Genomic DNA, 27,579 nt, shown 5'->3' on the forward strand with positions numbered 1-27,579 from the left:
CATAAGACTATAAATTGTTTTTATTTCTTCATTAGAAATTGCCTGTTAATATCATTTGATCATTTATGAATTGGGGAATAATTTGTATTCTTTAAATTTTTGAGATATGAAGTCTTTATCTCAGAAACTGTCTATAAAAATTCATTTCCCCAATTTTCTGCTTTACTTCTAATGTTGACTATATTCGTTTTATTTGTACAAAATTTTTAATTTAATGTAATCAAAAGTATCCCTTTTACAACACATTCAGCTCTCTATTTATTGTTTATTCATAAATTGTTTTACTATATGCATGTCTAATAAATAATGTTTTCTGTTTTTCAAAAATTTTTTTTTGTGATGCCTCTATTTATGTTTAGATCTTGTATTCATTTTGACCTTATCTTGGTAAATAGTGTAAGATATTGGTCTATGCTGAATTTTTTCCAGACTACTTTCCATCTTTCCCAACAAATTTTACCAAATAATGGTCCTTACCCACAAAACTTAAGTCTTTACACTTGTCAACTGCAAAGTTACTATAGTCTTTTGCTGCTGTATATTGTGTCTACTTGTTTCATTAATCTATCTCCCTTTTTCTTAGCCAGTACCTTACAGTTTTGATAATTAACTGCTTTATGATATAGTATAAGATCTAGTACTGCTAATCCTTTTTCCTTTACATAGTTTTTTTCACATTAGTTCTTTTGATATTCTAGACCTTTTGTTCTTCCAAATGAATTTTGTTATTGTTTTTCTCACTTAAATATCTTTTGGCAATTTAATTGGGATTACATTGAATATATAAGGCAAAACTGTCATTTTTATTATATTGGCCATGCTTGCCCACAAATACAAATTATATTTTAAAGGAATTATATTATTCAGTGAGTTTTTGTCACTTACGTTCCATTTGTACAATTGTTTTTTATGGAGTTCTTTTCATTTTCATTGAATTTTTGTATTTATGTCTTCATATTCCTTGGCACCATAATAGTTTTCCATGGTCAAATTAATTTTTGTTAATTTTTTTGTTGGTTTCTCTCTGCTCACAGGGGGATGGGAAAACATTATCCCAACCTTCAGGTTTTTTGTGTTGCTGTTTTCAGAATAAGTTTTGGGGGTCTGCAAGTTTTCTGTGTTTCCAAGGTGATGTAATCATAATACCAGATTTGTAGCTTGAAGAGATGTTGCAAATTATTTAGTCCATCCTTCTCACTTTGAAGGAAGGAAGGAGGAAAAGAGAAAAAGGAAGGAAACAAGCATCATTAGAGGCAGGTAGTTGCACAATGGATAGAATATTGGGTCTGGAGTCATGAATACTTGAGGTCAAATGCAGACATGGAGAGTTATCACCTATGAGACCCTGAGCAAGTCACTTAACCTCTATCTGCCTCAGTTTCAGTTACTAAAAAACAAAAATAATAATAGTACCTGACTCTCAGAGTTGTTGTAAGGATCAAATGAAATAACATTTGTAAAAGCCTTAGCACAGTTCCTGTCATGTAGTAAATTTTAATTAAATACCTATTCCATTCCCCAGGCACTTGTAAATAATTACAAAGATTATCTCCTTTGATCTTCTCAACAACTCATAGAAATAGGTACTATAATTATTCTCATTTTACAATAGAAGAAAATGAGGCAGAGAGATTTAAATAGCTTGTCTGTGGTCACACAGTAAGTGTCTGAAAATAGATTTGAAAATATGTCTTCCTTACTCTAGGCCCAGTGCTTTATCTAACTGCACCCCTTAACTGAATGAAGAAATTGAGACTGCAAGAAGCTAAGTATTTGGTCCTGGCCACAGAGTAAGTAGCAGATTCAGTTCCTCTCACTTCAAATCCAGAATACTCTTTCCAATGGACTACACTGATTTTTACACACACACACACACACACACACACACACACACGTGCGCATGCGTGCATTCATGCACACACATTTTTTTCAGATGATAAATGAATATGTACCTGTATGCATCGGTAGAAGGATAGGGGTTCTTATACCAATGAAATCACAAGTCTGCTCCAAAATAATCACATATATTCACATACATACACATGACCACCTTGAACACATTCACTACTCATGAACATATGTATAATGTGCACAGAAGCATATATGTATATACATGTATACTTATAAAAGCACACACATACAAAATTACTAAATACTCAGGAATGTGTATATATGATATATACATACATGCACATATGTGTAAATATTATATCTGCAAACATACATGGATACCTATGTATGAAAAGGTATGAGATTTATGAAAGTATTATGTATTAAAATTAATCAAAACTAGGCATCTGAAAGACTAATGTATGTTCTTTTGCATAATATTTAATGAATTCTGTAAAGACTTTATCAGTTCATTTTGATGTATTATGCAATACAATGAAAAAAGATAAAATTAGAGAAAAATTAAGATGGACTTTTAGGAAATGTTAAGGTTAGCTTGACATTTGACTGTATACAGTTTTGTAAAAATCTACGTAGGGTGCATAATTACATACTCTTCTAAAGAACATTTAAGGAAAATTAATTGGCACATAAGGTCATTTCTTGACACAATAAAGGTTGATAAGAAGCAAGAAATAGTGTTGCTTTTACAGTTTAAAGAGGATAGCCAAAAATTTGATTTGACTTTATCTGGAGTCTCACATTAATAGTTGCCAAACAGGAACTGATTGCTTTGTTGAAATTGGTGTTTCTTTGTTCCATAATGATGCTCTTATCAAGTAGCTAATAGAGACATGAACTACTTTTAGTAATTACCATCCCAATAATTTCCAACCATCATGTTGGTGAGTCAACCAATTCTGGGTCATGGTAAACTTAGACAAAATTCTAAGTAAGTATAATATAGTATGCCTGTTTCATTTACTTAAAATTTGAAATGCATGGTGCTAATTTTACTTTAGGCATAATGTTTAGTGGAAAGAATACTGGATTTGGAGAACTAGATTTCTTTCTCAGGGAAGCAACAAATGGAGTCACTGAATTTAGAATATGTTTGTTGGTGAAGGATTTTTCCTCTGAAATTTCAATTCCAAATAATTAAAAAAACAAAATTAGTACTTTTTCTCTAAATTAGAAATTCTAATACTAAACTTAGGACAGTGCCTGGCACTTAATGAATGCTAGTTGAACTAGCCTAGCTAGTTAAACATTGCACAAGAGTAAACTAAAAATATTTTAACAAGCATAACAATAATTTGTATAGTCTTCTAAGGTTTAAAAAGAGCTTTACATATATTATTTCATATGATTATTACCAAATTCTGTAGATGATATGATTATTCTCATTTTACAAATGAGGAAGTGAAAACTAAGAGAGGCTAAGTGACTTGTATAGTCACACAGCTAGTAAATATTTGAGCAAGGATTTGAATACAGGTCTTCCTGGGTTGAAGTCTAACACAGCCCACTGCATCTATGTAGCAGCAAGTACCCCAGCATACCCAGGGCGGCTGCCAACACAGGTTCCTAGATATGCTTTTCTAAAGGAAAGCAACTCAAAATAGGTTAACAATATTGCTTTAATCAAACATATGTCATTTACCTAGTTCAAGGGAAAAAGATCAGCACCCCGAACTTCAAAGAATACAAACAAGTTACAAGCAGAAGTTACAAGCAGACAGAGAAGCAGATCAACAGACAGGCTTCTAGCTGTTTGACCATTACATTCATACCTAGTCAGTTACTATAGAGGGAAGCACCAACATCTGGCTTTTCAAAGTGGAGGGGGGGCTCAATGACAGCCCAGAGTCTCATCTGGGCAAATCATATAACTTCTCAAAGTGAGCCCCAAAACAACATCTCACATCAGTGTATATCTAGCCTTCTCCAGGCTTAGAGAATGTCACAATCCTCTTGACCCACTGCCCAATCACAAAGTATCAAGGTATGGGCATTCCTGAAAAACAAGCCTCCCACAACAGGTTTCATGTGACCACATTCAGCCTATTGGGGGCAGAGTATATTTCAAATCAGGGAAGTTGGTCAGAATCACTTAAGCCTATCAAAGGGCCTAGGGGCAGGGAATATCTTAAATTCCCATTCCCATAACAATCTATTACCTTGAAAAATATCCCCTGAGATTTGATATCCTTTTTCTAGCCATTATTCAGAACAGTTATAGAACATCTACTCAGGAAATGCAGTCAGAGTAAATGTCAAAGCCACATGCTTTCCACAGACATGTTACATGTAACATGTATGTTACAATCCTCTTCCTCTTTCCCTAAATCTCCAGAGCTCCTTGCTCCCTTCAGTGTTTGAGTCAAATGCCACTTGCTTCAAGAAGCCTTTACTGAGTCCCACAATCACCATTTCTTCTCTCTACTATGAAATTACTATGTATTTTTTTGTATATATCCTGTATTTACTTTTCTGTAAACATCCTATATTTGTATTTTTGTATTTGCATCTTGCACAATACCCAGCACAGACAGTTTTTCTTTAGATGCTTGCTGATTGATTGGAACAGTGGTCTCCAAACTATTTTGATTGTATATATATCAACTGAAAAAAGACCTCCCCCACATATATGAAATATGTGTCTTATGTATGCATATGGATATTATATTATTGTATATAGATTATGCATGTGTTTCTGTACTAAGTATGTATGTCATTAACCCCTCATTGTGTACTTCGTAGGAACCCCTCCTTCATATATGAAATAGGAATTCCAAAAGACTGATAGAGGTAAAATGACATTCATTGCTAGAGTAAGTAAAAAGTCACTGGAACTTATTGAGGAAGAGAGAGAGATAGTCAGATATGTGCATTAGGAAACCCACTTTAGCATCTTTATGGAAGATGTAATAGAGTAAGGAGATACTTGAGTCAGGGTAACCAATTAGGAGGCCATGACAATCAATAGTCTAGATGGGAGGTTATGAGGGCTTCATTTAAAATTGTGCCTTTGTGAATCTAGAGGTGGGGTCAGATACACAAGATATTGTGGACTCAGAAACCATAAGATTTGTCTATTAGTTGGATATGATATTAAATGAGAGTGAGATATCAAGCTAAGATTATAAACCAGGATAACTAGGAGGATTGTGGTCCCCTCAATGGTGATAGGCAAATTCAAAAAAGGGACAAGTTTTGGTGGATTGATAATGGAGTCTGATTAGTAATGCATCTCATCCTGTGATACTCACTCTGGCATATTAAAACTGAAAAGGGTTGAGTGACTTTTATTCACTCTTACTGCCCCAGAGAGCAGAGCCAGTCAAGGAACCCCTCCTTTACGGATGAAATGATTTGGGGGACTGGATGGAGGAATTAGGGAGAGAGCATTTTCCCAAGGACACCTTCATAGCTGCTGCTATGGATGCTGGGTGGACAAGTTGTATTATCACTGAGTTGAGGGATAGAAAATGATAGGTTCGGAATTTGCACAGTTAGGAAGGAAATGGCGGGGAAGATTTTTGTTTCAGAGGCAAGCTCTGAAATATGGAATGGAGGGTAACATGCACTCTTCAATTGTTTAATTATGTAAACCTTGAGGTAAAGGCATAGACTCTCAAGGGGATGAAGCCCCCATTTTAGAGACCACCAAATCAGAACCTGAGTACAAAGATCATCTCTATTATGTTGTATTTTTTGCCAAATCACTTTTTTCTCTCTGTTTCTTCATCTTTAAAATGAGGAGTGTTGGCTATATCATCTAAGGTCCCTTCCAACTTGAAATTGTACAATATTTTTGTGAAACAGAATAAATGTTCAATTTGTTTCTTCATTATCCCTTCAGAATTTTCCTGATATATGGTATTTGTGAAGATCAGCAACAACTTAAAATCTCCACTGTGGCAGTCTTAATTATCTAAAGTGATTTTCCAGTCCTTAATTTTGGAATGGAAATGACCTTAGGTTCTCAAAAACTATGCACTTATAGGCCCTACAAACCTGGAAAGACTTTGTTTATGGGGTCTTGGACTGTGTGACTACTGTCTGATGGCCAAACTATCTAATTTTGGAAAAGCTCATTAACAGATTAGCTTCAGGGTGATGATATATTTCTGTTTTGCTTTTATTCTTTTGATAGAAGCTCATAGTCAAAATAGCTTGTGTATGTGCATATATTATATATAATATGTACTCTTTCTCTCTATGTATGTATATATGTATGTGTGTACACAGACACACACATACACACACACTTTATAGATTACAAAGTGCTTTATAAATATCTCATTTTGTTTTTACAGCCTCCAGGGAGATAGGCACTATTATCATTTCCGTTTTGTACCTGGAGAAACTAAGACAGCAAAGGTTAAATGAATTTTCCAGTACCACAAATTTAAAAAAGATTCCTGAGACCATATCTGAACTCAGGTATTTCTTATCCCAGGGCCTATTGTCTATCCTTTGTACATCTTAACTGTCTAGGGATCTGAAAACCTATCACAAAGGACAAAGAGATTATGGAAAGAGTTGGCAGAAGTATCCATACAAACAAATCATAGATCTTTGAAGTATTGATGAAATGAGTCCCCATTTCATCTAAAACATCACATGTTGACTCTTTCTCTTGACCTGCATTCTTCTATTTTCTTCCAAAATAAGACTGCTGAAGTGGTTCTCTAAATAAAAAGGCAAGAATTTTGAAGGTAGACTGAGGAAGCAGAACAAAAGAGGAGGAGAAACCAACTCAAGTAATTTTAGAGTTTAAGATCCCTGCTGTAGGTGCTTAGAGATGGAACAAACCTAAAATACAGTACAAATCCCCCATTTCATAGATGAATCTTTTGAGATTAGGCTGTTATATGATTCATAGTCATAGTAGCACCAAGAGAATATTGGTGTCTGAAAAATACCTTTTTTATTGCAGTAAATAATGTGCTATCATTGAAAGTACTATATTTATTTCCCAGTTGTGATCTAGCGCTATATACTCCTATTCAATTCTCCATGAAGTATAAACTGGTAGACTAATTTTATGTTAAGTAACTCAATTTCATGTTGTAATATGGGCAGAATTCACTTTGTTTTTGTGGTATAGATGATTAGACTGATAAATTTTAAAGGATTATGTATTTATTGGATATCTTATACCAATGTGATTCATATTTCAATGTAATCAGACTATTTTTATTTCATGAATGTAGCATTTGGAGAATGCTAACTACCACGAGGAATCTTTTTGGTATATGAGCTCTTTGTAGGTCATCTTCCATGACTCTGGTGAACACCATTAGTCAGTGTATTTCTCCCTGGTTCCTGCCTTTCTGAATGTTGATATTCAGTGGATTGTTGAACTGAATTATCTCCGTGGTTTCACCAGTCAAAGACTCTTATATAATTTTAATGTCATATGTCTGGGAGATCTTTTTGAAGAGAGCCCTTAAGCTAAATTGCTTTATTGAGTTAATGATTTAAAAAAACAGCAAATAATAGATAGTTACATTTTTATTTTTTGTATTATGCAGCCAATTATGTGATTATAAAGATAAAAACTGTTATAGAAAATGTTTTCAAAAGCCTATTTAATTTTAATATTTTTAAATCAAAGATGCCTTTGATAAATGTGGAGCCCCATGTAATAACTAAAGTTTACAGAGATGAAAATAAAACATGTATGTTGCTATTACTGTTTTCTCAATTTTCTTTTGTTGTTTAATAAAAAAGTCTCATTCATGTGATGAGATGAGAAATAGCATGGCATGGGAGATAGAGAACTGGCCATGGACCAAAGAAAGCCTGGGTTCAGGCATTGCCTTTGGCACATGCTATCAGTGTGTCATTAGGCAACTCTTTCAGAGCTATAGGCAACTCTTTAATTTGAAGAGAAGGTGCTGACCTGCATTGGTAGAGTGACTTTCCTGATCTGGGAGCTTCCTATATTTAGAAGGTATTGACTCAACCATCAGTCAGTGATCCTTTCCATCCTTTTGAAATGTTCTGCTTTGTTGTGGACATGGATGTTAGAACTGGGATTACTTGCACACTTCTACACAATTAACCATTGCTGTTTAAGCTAACACTTTGTGGAATAGACATGAGATGGTTTGAGTTAATTTTGTCTCTTGGTACATTGACCTTGAAATCAGCTGTGTGCCCTTTGGAAAGAAACATATAAAACTAATGGGAGGACTTTAGTGAAGAGTTCCTAAGACACCGTAGGATTTACTTGCCAGTAACTTTCATATGCTTTTACCTGTTGGTAGACTACCTTTTCCACCAGATTGTTTTTATTTTGAAGTTAGTGATTTTTTTCATTAAAATGAATTATTTATCTGATAATTATTTATCACATAAACACTTCAGATTCTGAGTGGTTGATTGTGCCAGATGTTGAACCATGACAAGGACAAGCTTTTTGTGATATGTTGAAAATTGTTTCTTGAGTGTTAAAAGTTGTGTTGTTTTCATCATGGTTTCTTCTCTATTTATTTGATAAAAGTCTACATATCCTTCCTGATTTCATTTAAGATCCATTGCTGCATTTTAGGATTTGATAATAAGGTGGTAGAGTACAAATGTAATAGTATCACTATTGTCACAGATAAGAATAAATTGCTATCAAAATGTAGATATCTATTTAATTTCAACACATTTGTTGTCTCACTGCCATGTTATCTTCATTTTTGGAGGGATGATTTGTCTCAATTAGTCTTTTTGAGCTTTGAAGGCTTGTTTTTCCTTCAACGCCTGTAAATGACATGATTAGGAACCCCTTCCCACCCTAACCTTGCCAAAGCCTGATCTATTAATGTGGAGTATATTCCATGGTGCTTGACACATTTTTCTCTGTCTTTATGGAGAGAAATGTATTAGATTCGATGATGAAGGACTTGTGCTTTAGTATTGGGCAGGAATACCTTATTTGTCTGTATGGACTTATCCTTTGGGATGATAGGAGTCATCTGAAGGATCATGGCTAAGCATGAATCAATGCTCTGTCCCCTTTCTGGTTTCTGGTCATGCATGACCTTTAACAACCTAGAAATGATCCAAACCCAAGGTTTATTAAGAGACATTGATGGGAGGGGTGGCCAGGTAGCACAGCGAGTAAGAGCACTGTCTCCAGTGTTGAGAAGACCTGGAGATCAAATCCCGGGCTCAGACACTTAGCACCCACCCAGAAACACCTGGCCATGTAACCTTGAGCAAGTTACTTAACCCCAATTGCTTAGGGGGCAGCCAGGTGGCTCAGCGAGTAAGAGCACCGGCTCCAGTGTCGGGATGACCTGGATCAAATCCGGGCTCAGATACTCAGCACCACACCCAGAAATAACTGGCCGTGTAACCTTGAGCAAGTTACTTAACCCCAATTGCTTTAAAAAAAAAAGAGAGACATTGATGGGACTCTGAGCCAAAGAGTACACACAAAAATTTAATCACCTTGCTTTACGGTCAGACTCCCTCAGCCCTGAACTTGGTTTATTTGAAAGTGAGGTCATCCTTAACTTAGTGTCATAAGTGACATATTGTAAGGGGACATGTATCACAGGAAGAATACCAAGGTCTTACCATGGGAAGTTCTCCTATCCAAGCCTATGCTACTTTATTTTTGGCTACTTTGTGAAGTGATAACACTCATCAATCTTCCATTATCCCATATGATAATATTTTGCAAATTACCCCATACTGAAATTAGGAATTGTCCCTATCTTTTTGCTTGGTGAAGTAATCCCATCTTTACAGGTTAAGGCATTTTTTGGACTCTTGGCATTCTTATTTTAGTATTGTATCTAAGAAATGGTAATGTTCTCCTTATAATCTACATAAAAAACTAACTCAAGCTATCTATATTGATCACATTTACAATCATATAGCTACCCACTTCGAACCTTTTAATGGTTGTTGGTATGTTTCTACCATGTTTCTACTCACATGTTATAGTCCTTTATATTGACATGTAAACTTAGTTCAGGTAATGAAAATAAAAACTTGTATTTATAGAATACTTCCTTCCTTCCTTCCTTCCTTCCTTCCTTCCTTCCTTCCTTCCTTCCTTCCTTCCTTCCTTCCTTCCTTCCCACAGTTGAATTATAGGAGGCAGTGTAGTACAATAGAGTACTGACTCTTTAGTGAGATTCAGTTCTAATCCTACCTCCAATGCGTGCTTTTATGTGAGTATAGGGAAAAAATTAACCTACCTTGGGCTGTTTTCTCATATGTAAAACAAGAGGGATCTGACTAGATGATATATGAGATCACTTTTGGATCTAGACCTGATTCTTTGATCCTGCTTACTCTAAGGAGCAAAATTATGTTAATCCTTTCATTTTTTTTTTTTTGTTGAGGGTCAGATAGTTTGAAATTATTAAGGCCATTGTTTTTTTTAGAAAAAAGGGGATACTTCTTTTTAGCTGAGCAATGCAATTTCAAAGCATAACTTTAAGAGCTCTTTTTAAATGAAAACAATAATTAATTATCTATGTCTATGCCAAGTAATATTTTGGTTTCTAACATATATAAACTGAGAAAGGAAAAAGTTCCCTGTATCTTTTTAGAAATATCTCCTCAATGAACATCCCTGTGTTTCATTTGCCTGCCCCTAAATGTAGTAATTATTTTCTCCTATCTTTTAGCTCATATAAGTCCCTTGTTAACTGCAACGATGTAATATAATTATGTCTTAGCTTGTTCTATATCCAGTATTTCCTTTACCATGTGTTCAATATTTTTTTCTTTTCTTTTTTTAATCAACTCACTTAAAATGTTTTCATATTTTATTTTTTCTGTTACTTGAGATAAAAAAATATATATCCCTCAGTTCCTCATTAAAGGGGAACAAATAAAGATTTTATTTTCAATTTTTAGTTAGCTTCTATGGTCCTTAGTTTTAATATAATATTCCCTGGTCAGATTGAAGGAAAAGAGTTTATATTAATGGATTTGCTGCCTTATGCAAATCATCTTCATATGCTACTAACTACTCCCACCACTCCTCCTGAAAAATATTATAAGATTCATCATATTTAAAAACCACTGTCTTGTCCTGTAGCATAAATGTATATATGTCCTAGGCCTCTGCATATAGTCTTTATCCATACATACTGAAGAACCCACTTCTGAATTCTATGAAACCATTGCCCTGACAATGACCCAACAACTTTATCAGAAATTCTTGTTAAGTGTCCAAAGGGAGCTCATATTTATAGTCAATGTTACAGTTACAAAATACTTAAACATATTTTGTCTCCTTTGATCTTCACAACACTTTAATGAGTATTACTCTTTCTTGGTTGAGTAGGCAAAAAAGAAAAGTTGTTAGTGAGCTAGCAGGAAAACCCAGGTCTTTGTTCAAATTCAGCTCATTTCCTACTGTAGCACAGTTTCTCACTAACAGAAAAGGGTACATTACTAGCCTCTTAAATAAGGATAACAAAATCCACAACGCTGCCTTATGTTAATAGTCACCATTACCATCACAAGTTTTTCCTTCTTATAGAGGTAATACCTATGTTTCAGTGATTTCCCACTTCAATAAGAAACACATTGTATCCTTACTATCCTAAATTGTACTTACTACTATTCTAAGGTTGCCTTTTAGAGACACTTAATGAGATATAAAATGGAATTAAAATGTCTTTCATGTCATTCTAAAAATTCATTTTATTGATGCCTTTTGTTTTTATATCATAATGATTACTAGGCTTCCCATCCCCCTACTTCTCCTTTTCTTTTCTTTTCTTTCTTTTTTTTTTTTTTGCTTTTTAGAGGGGAGAGGGCAGGGTAATTGAGGTTAAGTGATTTGCCCCATTTGGCTTGTAAGTGTTAAGTGTGTGAGGCCAGATTTGAACTTATATCCTCCTGACTCAAGGGCCAGTGCTCTATTCACTGTGCCACCTAACTGCCCCACCCTAGAACTACTTTTAAAGAAAGAAATAGAATTAATCTGGTTATGGAGATTGCATCTTATAATGATGGTGATGATAGTTAGCATGCATGTAGTACCTTAAATTTTGCAAAGTATTTTACAAATATTATTTCATTTTCTTCTTACAATAACCCCAGGAGGCAGGTGTTGTTATTACTCTCATTTTACAGATGAGGAAATTGAGACCAACACAGATTAACTGACTTGCCCAGAGTCATAGAGGTAGTAAATGTCTGAGGCTGGATTAGAACTCAGGTTTGCCTGACTCTAAGTCTACTGCACTACTTAGTATTCTTTTCTCTGTGTGGAAATGGAGGCACCTTATTTATTTTCCAGACCTGTTACTGGACTTTCAATTACAAAGGAGTTCAGTTTTCTGTTATTAATCCTTTTATTTATGTTATTGTAGTCATTGTTAATTTTGTTCTTTTAATTTTGCTTATTTTATTCTATATTAGTTCTTATAAATATATTGTTTCTCTGATTTTTTAATTTATGACTTCTTTCTGCATAGTAATATTCTATTGTATTCATATGCTATACTTTTTTCATTGATTATCTAATTAATGAGCACCTTTCTATTTCTTTGCCACCAAAAGCTTGCTGGTATGCATATAATTGTATGTGTTCAATTAATGTTTCCATTTTAAAATTATTGGGATATATATGCTGACTAAGAAGATCAATGACTATGGTCATTAAAAAAACAAACAAACTTCAAATTAACTTCCTTTCAGAATGGTTGGACCAATTCAGAATTCCACCAAAAGTGTATTAGTGTATTTCCTTAAGATTCTTAACATTTTGTTTCTCCAAGTGATTTTCTTATTTTTCTAGTTCTAAAAAAAATCCTATTGATCAATATAACAATAAACATGTAAATTACTTTTGAAGTATTATTGGTTTTATTAAATTGACACAGCCCATCCGTGGTCAATGAATATCATTCCAATTATTTTCTGCCTTTATTTTTGCAAAGAATATTTTGTGGATATTTTCATATAAATTTAGTGTGTGGCTTGGTTAAGTCAATTAACAGATATTTTATGCTTTTTATGGTAATTATGAATGTAATTTCTCTTATTTGCTTTATTTCTGGATTTTGTTAGCATTGTATGAAAATGATGATGATTTTGTGGATTTATTTTGGATGCTAACTTCTGAAGTAATTAATTACCTCAATAAATTTTGTTGCTGATTTTTGGTGATTTCTAAAGTTACATATTGTCATCTGTTACCTCTTACCAATGTTTATATTTTTAATTTTATTCTCTTTTCTAAACATGCTAGCTCATTTTTCTAGAGCTATTTCAAAAAATATGGGCATTGTTGCTTCACTCCTATTTTATTGGGAAAGCTTATAGTATTCCTCAATTGCATACAATGATATTACTTTCTTTTAGATATTTACTTTATAGAATCAAAGAAGGCCCCTAAAAACCTATGTTTTTTAGGGTTTGAGAATAAATGGCCTCCATTTTGTCTTTTCCCCCTTTGGTACTCTTTTTGTGTATGTGGATGCATATACATGCGTTTGTATACCCATATATACATATATAAAACTACATGTATATAGTTTTTTTAATCAATTATACAAATGATTTTCTTAAAATTGAACCATTTTTCCATCCTTGGTATGAATCCAAATTAATCATAGTGAGTTCTTTTATGAATATACTACACTAGAGTTCTTCAAAGTATTTATTTTTGGGTGGCCAAAATTCTTTAGCAAGAGTGATCTATAGCTTCTTTTCTCTGTTTTGTCATTCTCTAGTTTTTGTATTATAAATTTGTCTTGTAAATTATCTTTTCTACAGAACTAGGAAGACTGAAGTTCATTGAGAAAGAAGATAATAGTGAGGCCCAAGGAAAAAAAGGTGCTTAGCTTTAGCATAGACATTTAATTTGGGGGAATCCATTAGTGTACTATGAGTCCTAATGGTTTTACATATTTCTCAAGTTTTCACTATCTTTTATCCATAAGAATGTTGTTGTTATTTGTTCTTTTTTTCTGGAAGAACACCATAGCATCAGGAAGGTGATGTCATGACTTGCAAGTGATTTGGATTTAAGTGAGGGAGGGCTGTGCAAAGTCACTAGCCTCACTTTTTCCTCTGAAGCTATCTGGGTCTAGTGTCAAGATATAAATCAGGTTGAGTGGAGATGGCCCAAATGCAGTGGGAGATCTTGGACTTTTTAAGCTAAGGTCTTTCCTAGGTCTCAGTTTGACTGAAGTTATGCACATTCAGTGATTAAGGCTAGGTAAGAAGTGAGACAAACAATGGCCTCTCTTTTTTTTGGGGGGGGGAGAGGCAATTGGGGTTAGTGACTTGCCTGAGGCCACACAGCTAGTAAGTGTCAAGTGTCTGAGGCTGAATTTGAACTCAGGTCCTCCTAACTTCAGGGCCAGTGCTCTATCCACCATACCACCTAGCCTCTTTTACCTAGTTAAAAAAATAATCTGAGAGGGTCTTCCCCTTAGAATTTTTGACCAAAACAGAAATTATTGCTATTTACATTTACTCTGAGCCAGTCAGGCTCTGAAGTATGACCACCAAGTGGGGCTTTGGCTGGGATCTATTGGTGGTCAATCAATGGGAGTCAGAGTGAATTGGGTTTAAGGCATGGTACTTAAGAAAGAAATCTAGCCATAAACCCCAAGATAATTTGCAAGGTTTCAGCGGTTAAAATTTATATTCCTTTGGGCAGAGTACCTGCTGGTAAGGGATAACATCTATGTGGACAGAAGGAGAGGAAGGAAGAAGGGAAAGGAAGGGAAGGAAGGAAGGAGAGACAAAATGAAGGAAGGAATGTGGGAGGGAGGAAGGAAGGAAGAAAGGAAGGAAAGAAGGAAGGAAGGAAGGAAGGAAGGAAGGAAGGAAGGAAGGAAGGAAGGAAGGAAGGAAGGAAGGAAGGAAGAAAGAAAGGAAGGAAGGAAAGGAAGAAGGAAGGGAGGAAGGAAGGTACTGCATTACCCAACTGGAACTGGTCAGTTGGATCCCCAGTGGGGCCAGTCACCAGTTTCACTTTCTCCTTCAGAGCTATCTAGACCAGTGGCAAGATATAAATCAGGAAGACTGCAGATGGTTCCTTCCACAATAATGTGAAGGGGTTGGGGGCATTAGGAGTGATATCTATCTATCTATCTATATCTATATAGTTAAAATTGTATTGAAGTGGATTTTTCAAACTGTCCTCTTCTTATTGTTATTTTACTAAATTTTGGGACATTGTTCCCTATGTTTATTCAGGTCTATAAGATGACAATTGTATTCCTGTTGTCTTTTACTTTGTAACCTTCCTAGAATTCCTGTGAATTACTTAAAAATTTATGATCTTTCTATGGAGAAATTTGCAAGATGAAAATAGGCAGATGTGTTCAATCATATTTACATTCTATTAACTCTATAAATCTACTCCTCTGGAAATCAGTGGTTGCTCTAAAGGACCTGTATTTTTAAGGACACATTATGTGTTGGTCTATATTTACTTATATAGAACACAGTAAACAGAAACTCTAAACAGAGAATGCCTCCTCAGTTTAACTCTGCTCTCACTACATAGGAAGGAAGGAAAAGTAGCATTGTTTTTTTCACAGAGTGAGCCACCTGCCATGTTAAGACAATGGAATAAATTGAGAAAAGAAGACAAAATTGACATTTTATTAGCTAAAATGTCCCATTCAAATATCTAAGAAACTAAAGCCATATTTTAGTAATATTACACCATAAGTCAATTATTCCAAATAAATTTTTAGCATTCTGCTTATTTGTTTTCCTTTCACATCACTTTTGTGGAAATGATTCTACTAGTGTCCTAGGATATCATAAACAGCCTTATTCCTCTCCCCCATAAACACAGCTCTCTAAGTTCCATCTTTTATCAGTCAACCTTCCACATTTTTCATGTCCTCTACTTCTGCTCCTTTCTAATTGTCCATTCCTTTCTCTTTGTTCCATCTTTATTCTTTAAAGTGAGCAATTATTATCACCCACTGTGTAACTGGCATTTCACAAGGCTCTGACTGGAATGCTACAAGCCCAGTGACCTTAAAGTCTCCACACTTTTCTTCAACAAGCAACTTGATTAAAAAAAACATTCCATTCTGATATTTAGTTGCTTCCACTCTTATCTCTGAAACCTTTGTTCCTTTACATCAAAGGTTTGCCTTCAGGAAAGGATATAACCTTCCTCCTGCTTTGTAAAGAATTTGTATTTATTTCTTCACCCTGGATTCACCAGGCAAAAATCTAGATTGGGGAAAGAAGGAGACTTATTCTGCACCCCTGCTACCCTCCCCCCTCCAAATCCTTAATTGGGGAAAAAGAAATCTCTGTTTGTACTCCAGGATTCATATCCCAGGGATTGCCTTTTCTGTACTGATTATGTTAGTCAAAGATTTTTTTTTACATGGGTAGTCATGTAAAACAAAAACACAGACAAAAAAAGAAAAATAAAGAATAAAAAAAAGTACCCTTCAATCTGCATTCAGATTCTATCAGTTCTTTCTCTGGAGGTGAATAGCATTTTTTTTTTATCTTGAGTCCTTTGGAATTGTCTTGGATCACTATATTTCTGAGAATAGCTAAGTCTTTTAGAGTTGATCGTCATCTACATTGCCATTACTGTATAAAATGTTCTTGTTCTACTCACTGCATTTTGCATCAGTTCATGTAAGTTTTTCTGTTTTTTTTTCCCTGAAAGCATCCTACTTGTCATTTCTTATAGCACAATAGTATACTATCACAATCATATACCACAATTTGTCTAGTCATTCTTGAGTTGATGGGCATCCTCCAAATTGCCAGTTCTTTGCCACCACAAGAGCTGCTATAAATATTTTTTGTACAAATTAGTCCTTTTTACTTTCCTTTAACAAACTCTTTGAGATACAGACCTAATAGTGGTATTGCTGGGTCAAAGGGTGTGACTGATTTTATGACTCTTTGGTCATGGTTTCAAATTCTCTCCAAAATGGTTGAATCTGTTCACAATTCTAACACAGTGCTTGGTGTCCCAATTTTTCCATATCCCATCCAAGATTTGTTGTTTTCCTTTTCTGTTGTTTCAACTAATCTGATAGGTGTCAGCTGGTACCTCAGAGTTGTTTTAATTTGCATTTCTCTAATCAATAGTGATTTAGAACAATTTTCATATGACTATAGATAGCTTTGATTTTGTCATCTGAAAACTACCTGTTCATCTCCACACACATCAGTTGGGAAGTTACTAGTATTCTAATAAATTCCCTCCCCATTCTGATTTTCTGCTTTCCTTTTAATCTTAGCTTCATTGGTTTTGTGTAAAAAATGTAATCAAAATTATCCATTTTCAATCCTGTAATGCTCTTTATCTTTTGTTTGGTCATAAAATTTCCCCTTATTCACAGATCCAACAGGTAAAAATTTCCATGCTTTCCTAAATTGCTTATGGTATCACCTTTAATGTCCAAATGAGGTACTCATTTTGGTAGATGGTACAAGATGTCAGTTTATACCTAGTTTCTGCCAAACTGATTTTTAGTTTTCCCAGAAAATATTGTCAAGTAGTGAATTTTTGTCCTAAAAGTTTGGAACTTTTCTTCATCAAACATTTGAGTACTTTGGCTATTTCTATGGTTTATTTGTATACTTAGTCTATTCAACTGATCCATGACATTATTTCTTAATCAGTAAGGGATTGTTTTGATTATTACCACTTTGTAATACAGTTTGAGATTTGGTAGTGCTAGACCACCATATTTAACTTTTTTTTTTGGTTGAATCCTTTGATATTCTTGACCTTTTCTTTTTCTAAATGAATTGTTATTATTATTTTTAACCCTATAAAATAATTTTTTAGTAGTTGGATATGGCACTGAATTAAATAAATTAATTTTGGTAGAATTGTTATTTTTATTATATTGAGTGGCCTACCCATGAGCAATCGATACTTTTCCAGTTGTTTAGATTTAACTTTATTTATGTAAAGAGTATTTTGTAACTGTGTTCATATAGTTCCTGGATTTGTCTTGTCAGGTAGACCCCTACATATTTTATATTGTCTATAGTTATTTTAAATGGACTTTCTTTTTCTTTCTCTTCTGCTGGATTTTACATTTTAAGACAGAGAGATGTGATATTTCATATGGGTTTATTTATTTTATATCCTACAACTTTACTGAAGATGTTAATTATGTCAACTAGTTTTTTAGTTGATTCTCTAAGTAGACAATCATATCATGTGCAAAGAGTGATAGTTTTGTTTTCTCATTCATTTTCTTTTTCTTTATTGCTATAGGTAGAATTTCTAGTACAATATTAAATGGTATTGGTGATGATGGGTATTCTTACTTCACTCCTGATCTTATGGGGAAGTCTTCTAGTTTATCCCCATTACAGATAGTTTTAGATAACTACTACTTAACATTTTAAGGACAATTTCATTGGTTCCTAAGCCTTCTAGTTTCTTTTTTTTTTTAAATAGAAATGAGTACTTTGTCTTATCAAAAGCTTTTTCTTCCTCTATTGAAATAATCATACAATTTTTGTTGATTTTTATTATGAAAATGGTTTTGTTATTAAAAACTGATAGTTTTCCTGGTATAAATTGTATTCCTGGTAAAAATCTCACCTAGTCATAATGTATGATCTTTGTGATATATTGCTATAATCTCTTTGCTAGTATTTTATTTAATTTTTTGCATTTATATTCATTAGGGAACTTGGTCTATAGTTCTCTTTCTCTGTTTTTGCTCTTCCTGCTTTAGATATCAGCAATGTGTTCATGTTGTAAAAGAATTGTAGGACTCCTTTGCCTATTTCTAAAAAGCATTTTATTTAGTATTGAAATGAACTATTTAAAAGTTTGGTAGAATTTACTTGCAAATCTCTCTAGTCCTTTTGATTTTTTCTTAAGGAGCTCATTGATGGCTTGTTCAATTTCTTTTTCTAAGATAGGTTTATTTAAGTATTCTGTTTCCTCTTCTGTCAATCTGGTCAATTTATAGATTTTTTTGGTAAATATTCACCATTCCCCTTAGATTGTCAGATTTATTAGCACATAATTGAGCAAATAAACTCCCACCAGTTCCTTTAATTTCATTTTAATTGGTGGTGATTTCACCCTTTTCATTTTCTTGATAGTAGTAATTTTTTCTTAATTAAAAAATTAAATTAACCAATGGTTTATTTTATTCCTTTTTTCATAAAACCAGATCCTAGGTTCATTTTTTAATTCAATGATTTTCTTACCTTCAATTTTATCAATTTCTTCTTTGATTTTCAGGATTTCTAATTTTTTGTTTAATTGGGGATTTTTAATTTGTTCTTTTTCTACTTTTTTAATTGCATGCACAGTTTTTTTTGATCTGTTCTTTCTCTTTTATTGAAGCCAAACATAGATTTATAGATATATTTTCCCCCCTAAATAATGCTTTGGTTGCATCTCACTAATTTTGGTATGTTGTTTCATTGTTGTCTTTCTCTTTAATGGAGCTACTTTTTTTTTCTATAATTTGTTCTTTGAACTACTCATTCTTTAGGATTAGATTATTTCCCAATTAATTTTAAATGTTTCCATGGCCCTTTATTAAATGTGATTTTATTGCATTTTATGGCATTATGGTCTGAAAAAAATTCATTAAATATTTCTGGTTTCCTGCATGTAGTTTATGAAGGTTTTTAGTCCTAATACATGGTCAGTTTTTATGTAGGTGCCATGTACCTCTGAGAAAAGTTATATTCCTTTTTATTGCCATATCTGGTTTTTCCAAAATTCTATTCATCTTTTTAACTTTTTGTTTATTTTTTGGTTAGATTTATCTAGTTCTGAGAGAAGAAAGTTGAAATCTCCCACTAGTGTAGATTTACTACATATTTCCTCCTATAATTTATTTAACTTTGCATTTAAGAATTTGGGTTCTATATCATTTGGTGCATATATATTTAGTATTGATATTGCTTCATTGTCTATGATACCTTTTAGGAATGTGTAGTTTCACTGCTTATCCCTGTTAATTACATCCATTTTTCCTTTTGCTTTGTCTGAGACCATGTTTGTTAAACTTGCTTTTTTTTTTAACTTCAGATGAAGCATAATAGATTCTGTTCTAGCCTCTTACCTTTACACAATGTGTGTCTCCATGCTTCAAATGTGTTTCTCCTAAACAATATATTGTCAGATTCTGTTTTTTTTTTTTTAAAGCAATCGGGGTTAAGTAACTTGCTCAAGGTTACATGGCCAGGTGTTTCTGGGTGGGTGCTAAGTGTCTGAGCCCAGGATTCATTCCCTAGGTCATCCTGACACTAGAGATGGTGCTCTTAGTCGCTGTGCTACCTGGCCGCCCCCAGATTCTGTTTTTTAATCCACTCTGCTATCCAGTTCTATTTTATGGATGAACTCATCCAATTTACATTCACAATTATGATTACTATTTCTTGCCATCCTATTTGTCTCCTTTTATCCTTCTCTCCCTGTCCTTTTGTCCTATGTGCCCTCAAAAATGTTTTACTTCTCTCTACCACATCCTCCAACCTGTTTTCCCTTCTATTAGCACCCTTCTTTTCTTTTCATCCTCCCCTCTTACTTTCCTGTAGGGCAATATAGATTTCAATTCATAACTGAGTGTGTATATCATTCCCTTTATGAGCCAATTTCAATCAGAATAAGGTTCAAGCTTTGCCCACCACTCCCCACTCCTATTTTCTCCTCCACCATAAATATTCTTCCTTTCTTACCTCTTTTATGTGAGATCATTTATCCCATTCTACTTATTCCTCCCCCTTCTCCCAATACATCCTTCTTTTTCTTCTTTATCCTTGTATTTTTGGAATTTATCCCACCATTTTCAACTCACAGCTATGCCTTTTGTTTATGTATACTACTTCTATTTGCCCTAATAATGATAAAGTTTTTAGGAGTTACAAGTATCATCTTCCCATGTAGGAATATAAACAATCTAATCTTTTTGAATCCCTTATCTCTTCTCTTTCTGATTTACCTTTTTATGTTTCTCTTTAGTCTTGTATTTGAAAGTCAAATTTTCCATTCAAGTCTGGTCTTTTCATTAGGAATGCTTGAAAGTCCTTTATTTCATTAAATATCTACTTCCCCCCTGAATGATTATGTTTAGTTTTGTTGGGCATGTTATTCTTGGTTGTAATTCTAGCTCTTTGTTCTGGAATATCACAATCTAAGACATCTGATCCTTTCATGTAGAAGATGCAAAATCTTGTGTGATCCTGATTGTGGCTACATAATATTTGAATTGTTTATTTTTTGGCTGCTTGATATATTTTCTCCTTGATCTGAACCTCTAGAATTTGACTGCAATATTCCTGTAAGTTTTCATTTCGGGATCTTTTTCAGGAGAGTATCGCTAGATTATTTCAATTTCGATTTTGCCCTCTGGTTCTAGAATATCTGGGCAGTTATCCTGGATAATTTCTTGAAGACTCTTTTTTTGATGATAGCTTTCAGGTAGTCTAATAATTCTTAAATGATCTCTCCTTGATCTATTTTCCAAGTCAGTTGTTTTACCAATGAGATATTTCACATTTTTCCTATTTTTTCATTCTTTTGATTTTGTTTTATTGATGTCTCATGGAATCATTAGCTAACACTTGCTCAATTCTAATTTTAAAGAAATAATTTTCTTCTGTGAGCTTTTTTTTTTTTACCTCTTTTCCATTTGGTCAAGTCTGTTTTTAAAGGAGTTCTTTTCAGTCTATTTTTGTTCCTTTTATTTTTTAACCCGGCTGTTCACTCTCTTTTCATGATTTTCTTACTTCACTCTTATTTCTTTCCCTAATATTTCATTATCCCTTATTTGATTTTTAAAATCCTTTTTGAGTTCTGCCAGGAATTCTTTTTGTGCCTGTGACCAGTTCACAGTTTTCTTTGAGGCTTTGCATGTAGCAGCTTTGATTTAATTGTTTTCTTTTGGGTTTGTGTCTTGATCTTTTTTGCAATAGTACATTTTTATTGTCATGTTCTTTTTTTGTTATTTGCTCATTTTCCTAACACATTTATGGATTTTTACCTTTATGTTAAACTTGGGCTCTTCTCTCAGAGTGGAGGGAAACTGTCTAAAGTTTCAAATTTTTCACATTGCTCTTTTTAGAGGTAGTTCTGGATATCTGTTGGCTTTCAGTTATTCAAAGAGGACATGATCTAAGGAAAAGTATGGTCACTACTCTCCTGGCCTGTACTCTGATTTGTCAGTGACCATAATCACCCTTTTCTGTCCTGTTCTGTGGCCAGATTCCCCTCTTCCCTGAGGTCACAAATATTAATACACTAATGCTCCTCCTCATACTGGTATTATAACTCAGATCATGTTGTGGTCAGTGCCATAGACTCTTGCTCCCCATGGCAGCAAAGGACTGTGTAATATTGATACCAGTTGTCAGACCCCCTTCTGTGGGCTGAGAGCTCTAGAAACTGCCACAGCTGATGCATATGCCCCCAAGGCTTGCTGCTGGGTTTTTAGGGATTGATTTGTGCTGAACTGCTCTCCACTCTCAAACCAATGAGACAATCCTTTCTCCTTGACTTTTTAAGTTATCTTGGACTGGAAAATTGTTTAATATTGACTTTTTCTTTCTTCTGTGGTTTTAGAATCTGTTGTGAGGCATTGTTTTAAAGTGTTTTCAAGGGGGCTTAGGAAGAACTTAGGGGAGTCCCTACCTTTACTCTGCCATTCTAGCTGGTCAACCATGATATATCAAATGATCCCACATTTATCGACAAATTTGTTTCCTTTATTCAATTGTTTCCAATGACATGTGGAAACTCTCCTTTTTGAGCTCAAATGGTTTAGACTACAATGATTCCTTGCTGTAAGTATTAATACCTTATGCTGCTTCTGTAATGTAACTCCAGCTAGAAAAAGTACCTTTTCTTTTGTTCAAACCTAAACCCTGGTAATGCTCACTAATTTTCTGTTTTTATGTTCTAGGATTTCCTGTTTGCCAGCTCACTGGTAGAGATAAGGCTAACATTCTGAAATCAATAAACAATAGTATTCCCCCTTCCAACCTCCAGTATTTTTGCTTGAGTTATCCACTTTACTCCTGCTATGTTCATAAATCCCAAACCATGCCTCATGCCTATGTTTTCTCTTGATAGTGGCTTTCAAAAATCCGGGGTAACCACAATCACAAACAGCAATGACAAAAGTAAATGCAAACAACTTAAACGATATTTTTGGCACACTCCATAAACCATGGTGGCACCACAAATTTCATTATATTTTTCTTATTTCCCTTCTTTCTTGGATCTTCTTAATATTTAAAAGTATTCACCTTTATTGTTGAGTTGATATTAGCTGATATAAAAGACTTGAATTAATGTAGAAATGTCAGTGCTGGTTGGTTACTATCCAAGGATACAAAACAATTGAACAAAACACTTTACATTTTCACATTTCCTATTATATTCAGTTATTATTATATGGTACCTGAGGAAAGACCTCCCCCAAACATGCATGATGAGTCACATTGTATCCCTGAGACTACCTTATTTTTAAGGTATTTTCTACGTATGTATCCCCTAAAACCAAAGTCTTGAGCCCCCTTAAATGTGCTTATCTTTTTTATAAAGCTTTTAACAAAGGGATATTTACTTCAAATTTATAGGAAGAAAAAATATAAACATTTTCCCCTAACAACTCAGGGACATATTCTCACCTATACAACTTGGATCTGTGGGGAGAGTAGGCTTAACACTTAACACAGTTCCTCTATAACATTAGTCATACAAGTTCACATAGAAATATGATATGCCTGTTGAATGAATCCTTATCTCAGCAACAGTTGGCCTAGGTCCAGGAGACCACTCTGATGAGTTCTCAATGCTTGCTTGTAGGGGCACTGACTCCCAGATTCCCATGGCTTATTCTTTTGACCTTTTCTAACTCATAAGGTTGGAGGTGCCACTGCTTTTACCTAGAAAAGAACAAACACAAAAGCCAAAAATCAATTCAAGTTCCTCAGAGACACATGGCTTCAATAGTATAACAATCCCCTACACCTTTCACCTTAAAGTATTTTCTTTTACTAGATTTTGTGAGTGGAGTCTAATGGACTATAAAACGAATGCAATATTCACAGTACCCATGGTGGCTATGAATGTGCTGGTGTAGTTCTGAAGTGGAAAATGTAACAGACTTTCCACATGAAAGACAGAACCAAAACATTTATTCAAACACCAGAAAACCAAATCATAACACCATAAAATCAAATCCATCATAGCAACCAAGAAGTTGGAACACATTACCAATGCAGCAAGCACTAACATCCCCAAGCCTTCCCTCCATCAGGGCTTCAAAACAAAACAGACTTACCTGAAGCAAAAATACCCCTCTCTCACTCATACTAGCTGCTCTGCCTCCATGCTGCTTGTTTCCTCTCTGCTTGTGCTCTGCTCTTTCCTTTCATGCTCCACCCTTCCTGTTCCACCCTTTCAGCAAGCTCCTCCCACTGTGCTGTATGTGATTAAATTTGTTCTATTAAGGGCAGGGATGGTCTTTAAATGTCCTTAGGCCAATTAAGGGACATGAAAGATCTTCTAATTTCCATTCCCATTACATGGACAGAGCAGACTTAGGCAAGAGGGCCAATGTTTTTATCTTTAAGAATTTACTAAAGCATGTGGTTAGTTTACAGCAAAGATGTTTGATGAAATTTCTTAGTTAAAAAAAAAACCAACAAATTTTTTTTTTCCATAGCTCTAAGGCATATATTCTCAAAAAAAAAAAAAACAGATAGCATCAGTGGGAAGAAGGGTATACTTAGGGAATAAATGCAGAGAAGTACACACATAGAGAACATGTGTGATCAAGATATGTACATGGGAGGGTGATTCACATATCTAATCATGAAGTTGTTGGAGTATTCTATTGATCTCATTGCTTAGCTTACCCCTGATCTGATCCTCACTTTGTAGTGTTTTCTGTACTAGTGTCATAGTGTCTGCTGGATGTTATACAGCTCTATCAGACACTAATCTTCTGGAGTCTGAATCACTCTAGTATCTGTAATCTCTAGCTTCTAGCTTAGCTGAAATATTTTGCTCTCTCTTCCTGGAAGCAGGAGTGGAGGAATGAGGGAGAGTTTAATGCTCTTTACCTTTAAGCTCATTGGCTTTTCAAGATCCTTTAGAAAGGGTAACTCTGTTAGAAAACTCACCAAAGTTATTGTGAACTTTCTATATGCCATATCATTTAGGAGATATATTTATGTGTATGTATGTATGTGTATACACACACACTTTTGTTTTTCCTACACCAGTTTTATTTAAAACACAAATATGTCTTCCTCTGTAATGACTAATGGTTCAAATGATGCTGAATATGAATGATTCAGATGCAGATTAATAATACAAGTGCTTTAAATAGGATACAAACAAAATCATAAAAAATGAAAAGAAATGGTTATTTACAAAAGGGATTAGAGATCTCTGTGCAGATCTCAAGAATGAAATGGGGATGGGGAAGGGGAAGAGGCAATCAGCAATGGAGCCAGAACATTCCATGCTTGGCCTTGAGGAGGGGTCCTCATACAACAAATACTTTCAATTGCAGAGGGAGGAGTGGGGATTGTGTTTATTTTTTTTTAAATATATAAATTTCTCAAGTTACTTTTTCTTGTGCATAGCCATTCAGACCTCAGCAAGGCCAAATGGGTTGTCCTGTGGCATTCTCCACCTTCCCATGAGATTACATGAAGAGAACCTTTTGATGAGCTGCCTACAACAGCAATTCCTTAGGAGCCAATATTCCCTGTGGGAACCAAGATACCACCTATAATGAATTATAAAAATGGACAAGTTTTTCTTCCTTTTTTCGAAATACCATATGAACACAAATATTTACAATGCAATATATCTCCTTCTGAGAACACAAGCCTGGAATAGGCTTATTCTAGCACAAGTCTAAAAACCCTTGAGGGGATGTGGAGAGGATGTCAAGAACAAAAAATAAATCAATTCAGAAGTAGTAGGAAAAGTCATCTACAAAAATGGAAGGTACACAATACACCTCTAAAGCATGTCAACATCCCTGTTACAGTGGGGTTCAGTGTATTGCTATAGTTCATATATGAAAATCATCAGCTGATTCGGCTTCCTTTCTAGGTGCTTAAGGGTAGAGAAATCCTGGCAAGAGATTTAAAAAACAAAACAAAACACCATAACCCTTCACACAACTCTGGTGATTCAATGCCATTGGTGGTGGAAAAGTACTGGGAAGGGAAGAATACTTGGGGTGGGGGTGGGAAGAAACTTTCGTGCTGAGAAAAGGTTCTTCAAATCAAGTCACTTCTTGTGAAGAAACCAGGGGATCCCAGCAACACAGTAGTTCTTAGGACCACTGAGGCACTTTCAAGCAAGGAAGAAAAAATTATTTTAAAATTACAGTAGTAATAAATAAGCTGTTGCAAGCCTTCAGAGTAGCATAAGCACCAAAACTCAGAACTAGAAGAATTGTCCATGTTCTTCTGGTTTGCTCCCTGTAGCTGCTTAGCTCTCTCTAAAGCTACGTTAACAGTTTAAATACATTGGAAAAGAACAGACGTAATAAAAGCTGAGTGCATTTTGCTCAGTGGCAGCATGAAATGTGGTCCTTAAGAGTAGTAGCAGCTGTCTTCATCTTTTTCAAACTCCAATAACCTTTCATGTATCTGTTCATACACACAGTGAAGAGTACCCAAAGAAAAAAGCCAGAATTAACAAACATAGACCTTAAAGCTTTAAGCTCCTTTATGCCCCCCAACCCAATCTCATCTCTCTCTCTCTCTTTTTTTTTTAAGCAGGAGAAGAAGGGAATGGGAGGGAGGGGTGAGACAAGGAACTCTATCTCAAAGCTAAACAATAATAGACAGGATGGCTGCCCAAATGCCTTCTCTTTAATTTGACCCACAGGAGGCCCAAACAAGTGTAGATATTTCTGAGGTACATGTACATGTAGAATAGAAAAAAAAAAAGTAGCAGTCTTCTCCTTGATTAAACATGCTAGCCAGATCCTCAGATCAGGTGCTGGGGCTTGAAAATAAGCCCCTACTTCTCTAGAAGAGAACCAGGTTCCAACTCTTTTTCAAATGGTCTCAATCTTCCACAAGCAATTCAACCACTGAAATCTTCTTTAAAATGTTACATAAGCACTGACGGGGTCTGCCCCGCCGCTGCTGCCACTGCTTTTCGCTCCTCAGGCAGCAGCCGCGGATCGTCTGGCATGCCAGCCTCAAAGATGGCTCCTGGCACACATACTTTTTTTTTTTTTTTAAAGCAATCGGGGTTAAGTAACTTGCTCAAGGGTGGGTGCTGAGTGTCTGAGCCTGGGATTCGATCTCCAGGTCTTCTCAAGACTGGAGCCAGTGCTCTTACTCGCTGTGCTACCTGGCCGCCCCCGTACACACATACTTTTAATATTGTTTCATTGCCTATGATACTTTTGAGCATAATGTAACTTCCTATTTATTTCTCAAGCATAATTTATTAGTCTCATTGACATGCCTGAGAAAATGATTGCAACTTTTTTTCAATTTCATCTAGCTGATAGGTATTAAATAACATTCCAAACCTTTATTTTGGTTTATTTGAATATTTATGTTTCAAGTACATATAGCAAATTATTAGGCTTTGCATTCTAATTCGTTTTCCTTACTCTTCTGTTTCATGTTTCTTTTCCTTTAACTGTTCTTGTCATCCTTCCCTTTATTCCTTTTCCTTTCATTCTTTTCATCCTTTCTTCTCTGAAATGTGGTTAT

Source organism: Petaurus breviceps, unplaced genomic scaffold (genome assembly GCF_028583685.1).
Source record: "Petaurus breviceps papuanus isolate PSGF00001 unplaced genomic scaffold, PetGlider_PUasm1.0 90638, whole genome shotgun sequence".
NCBI classification, from domain to species: Eukaryota; Metazoa; Chordata; class Mammalia; order Diprotodontia; family Petauridae; genus Petaurus; species Petaurus breviceps.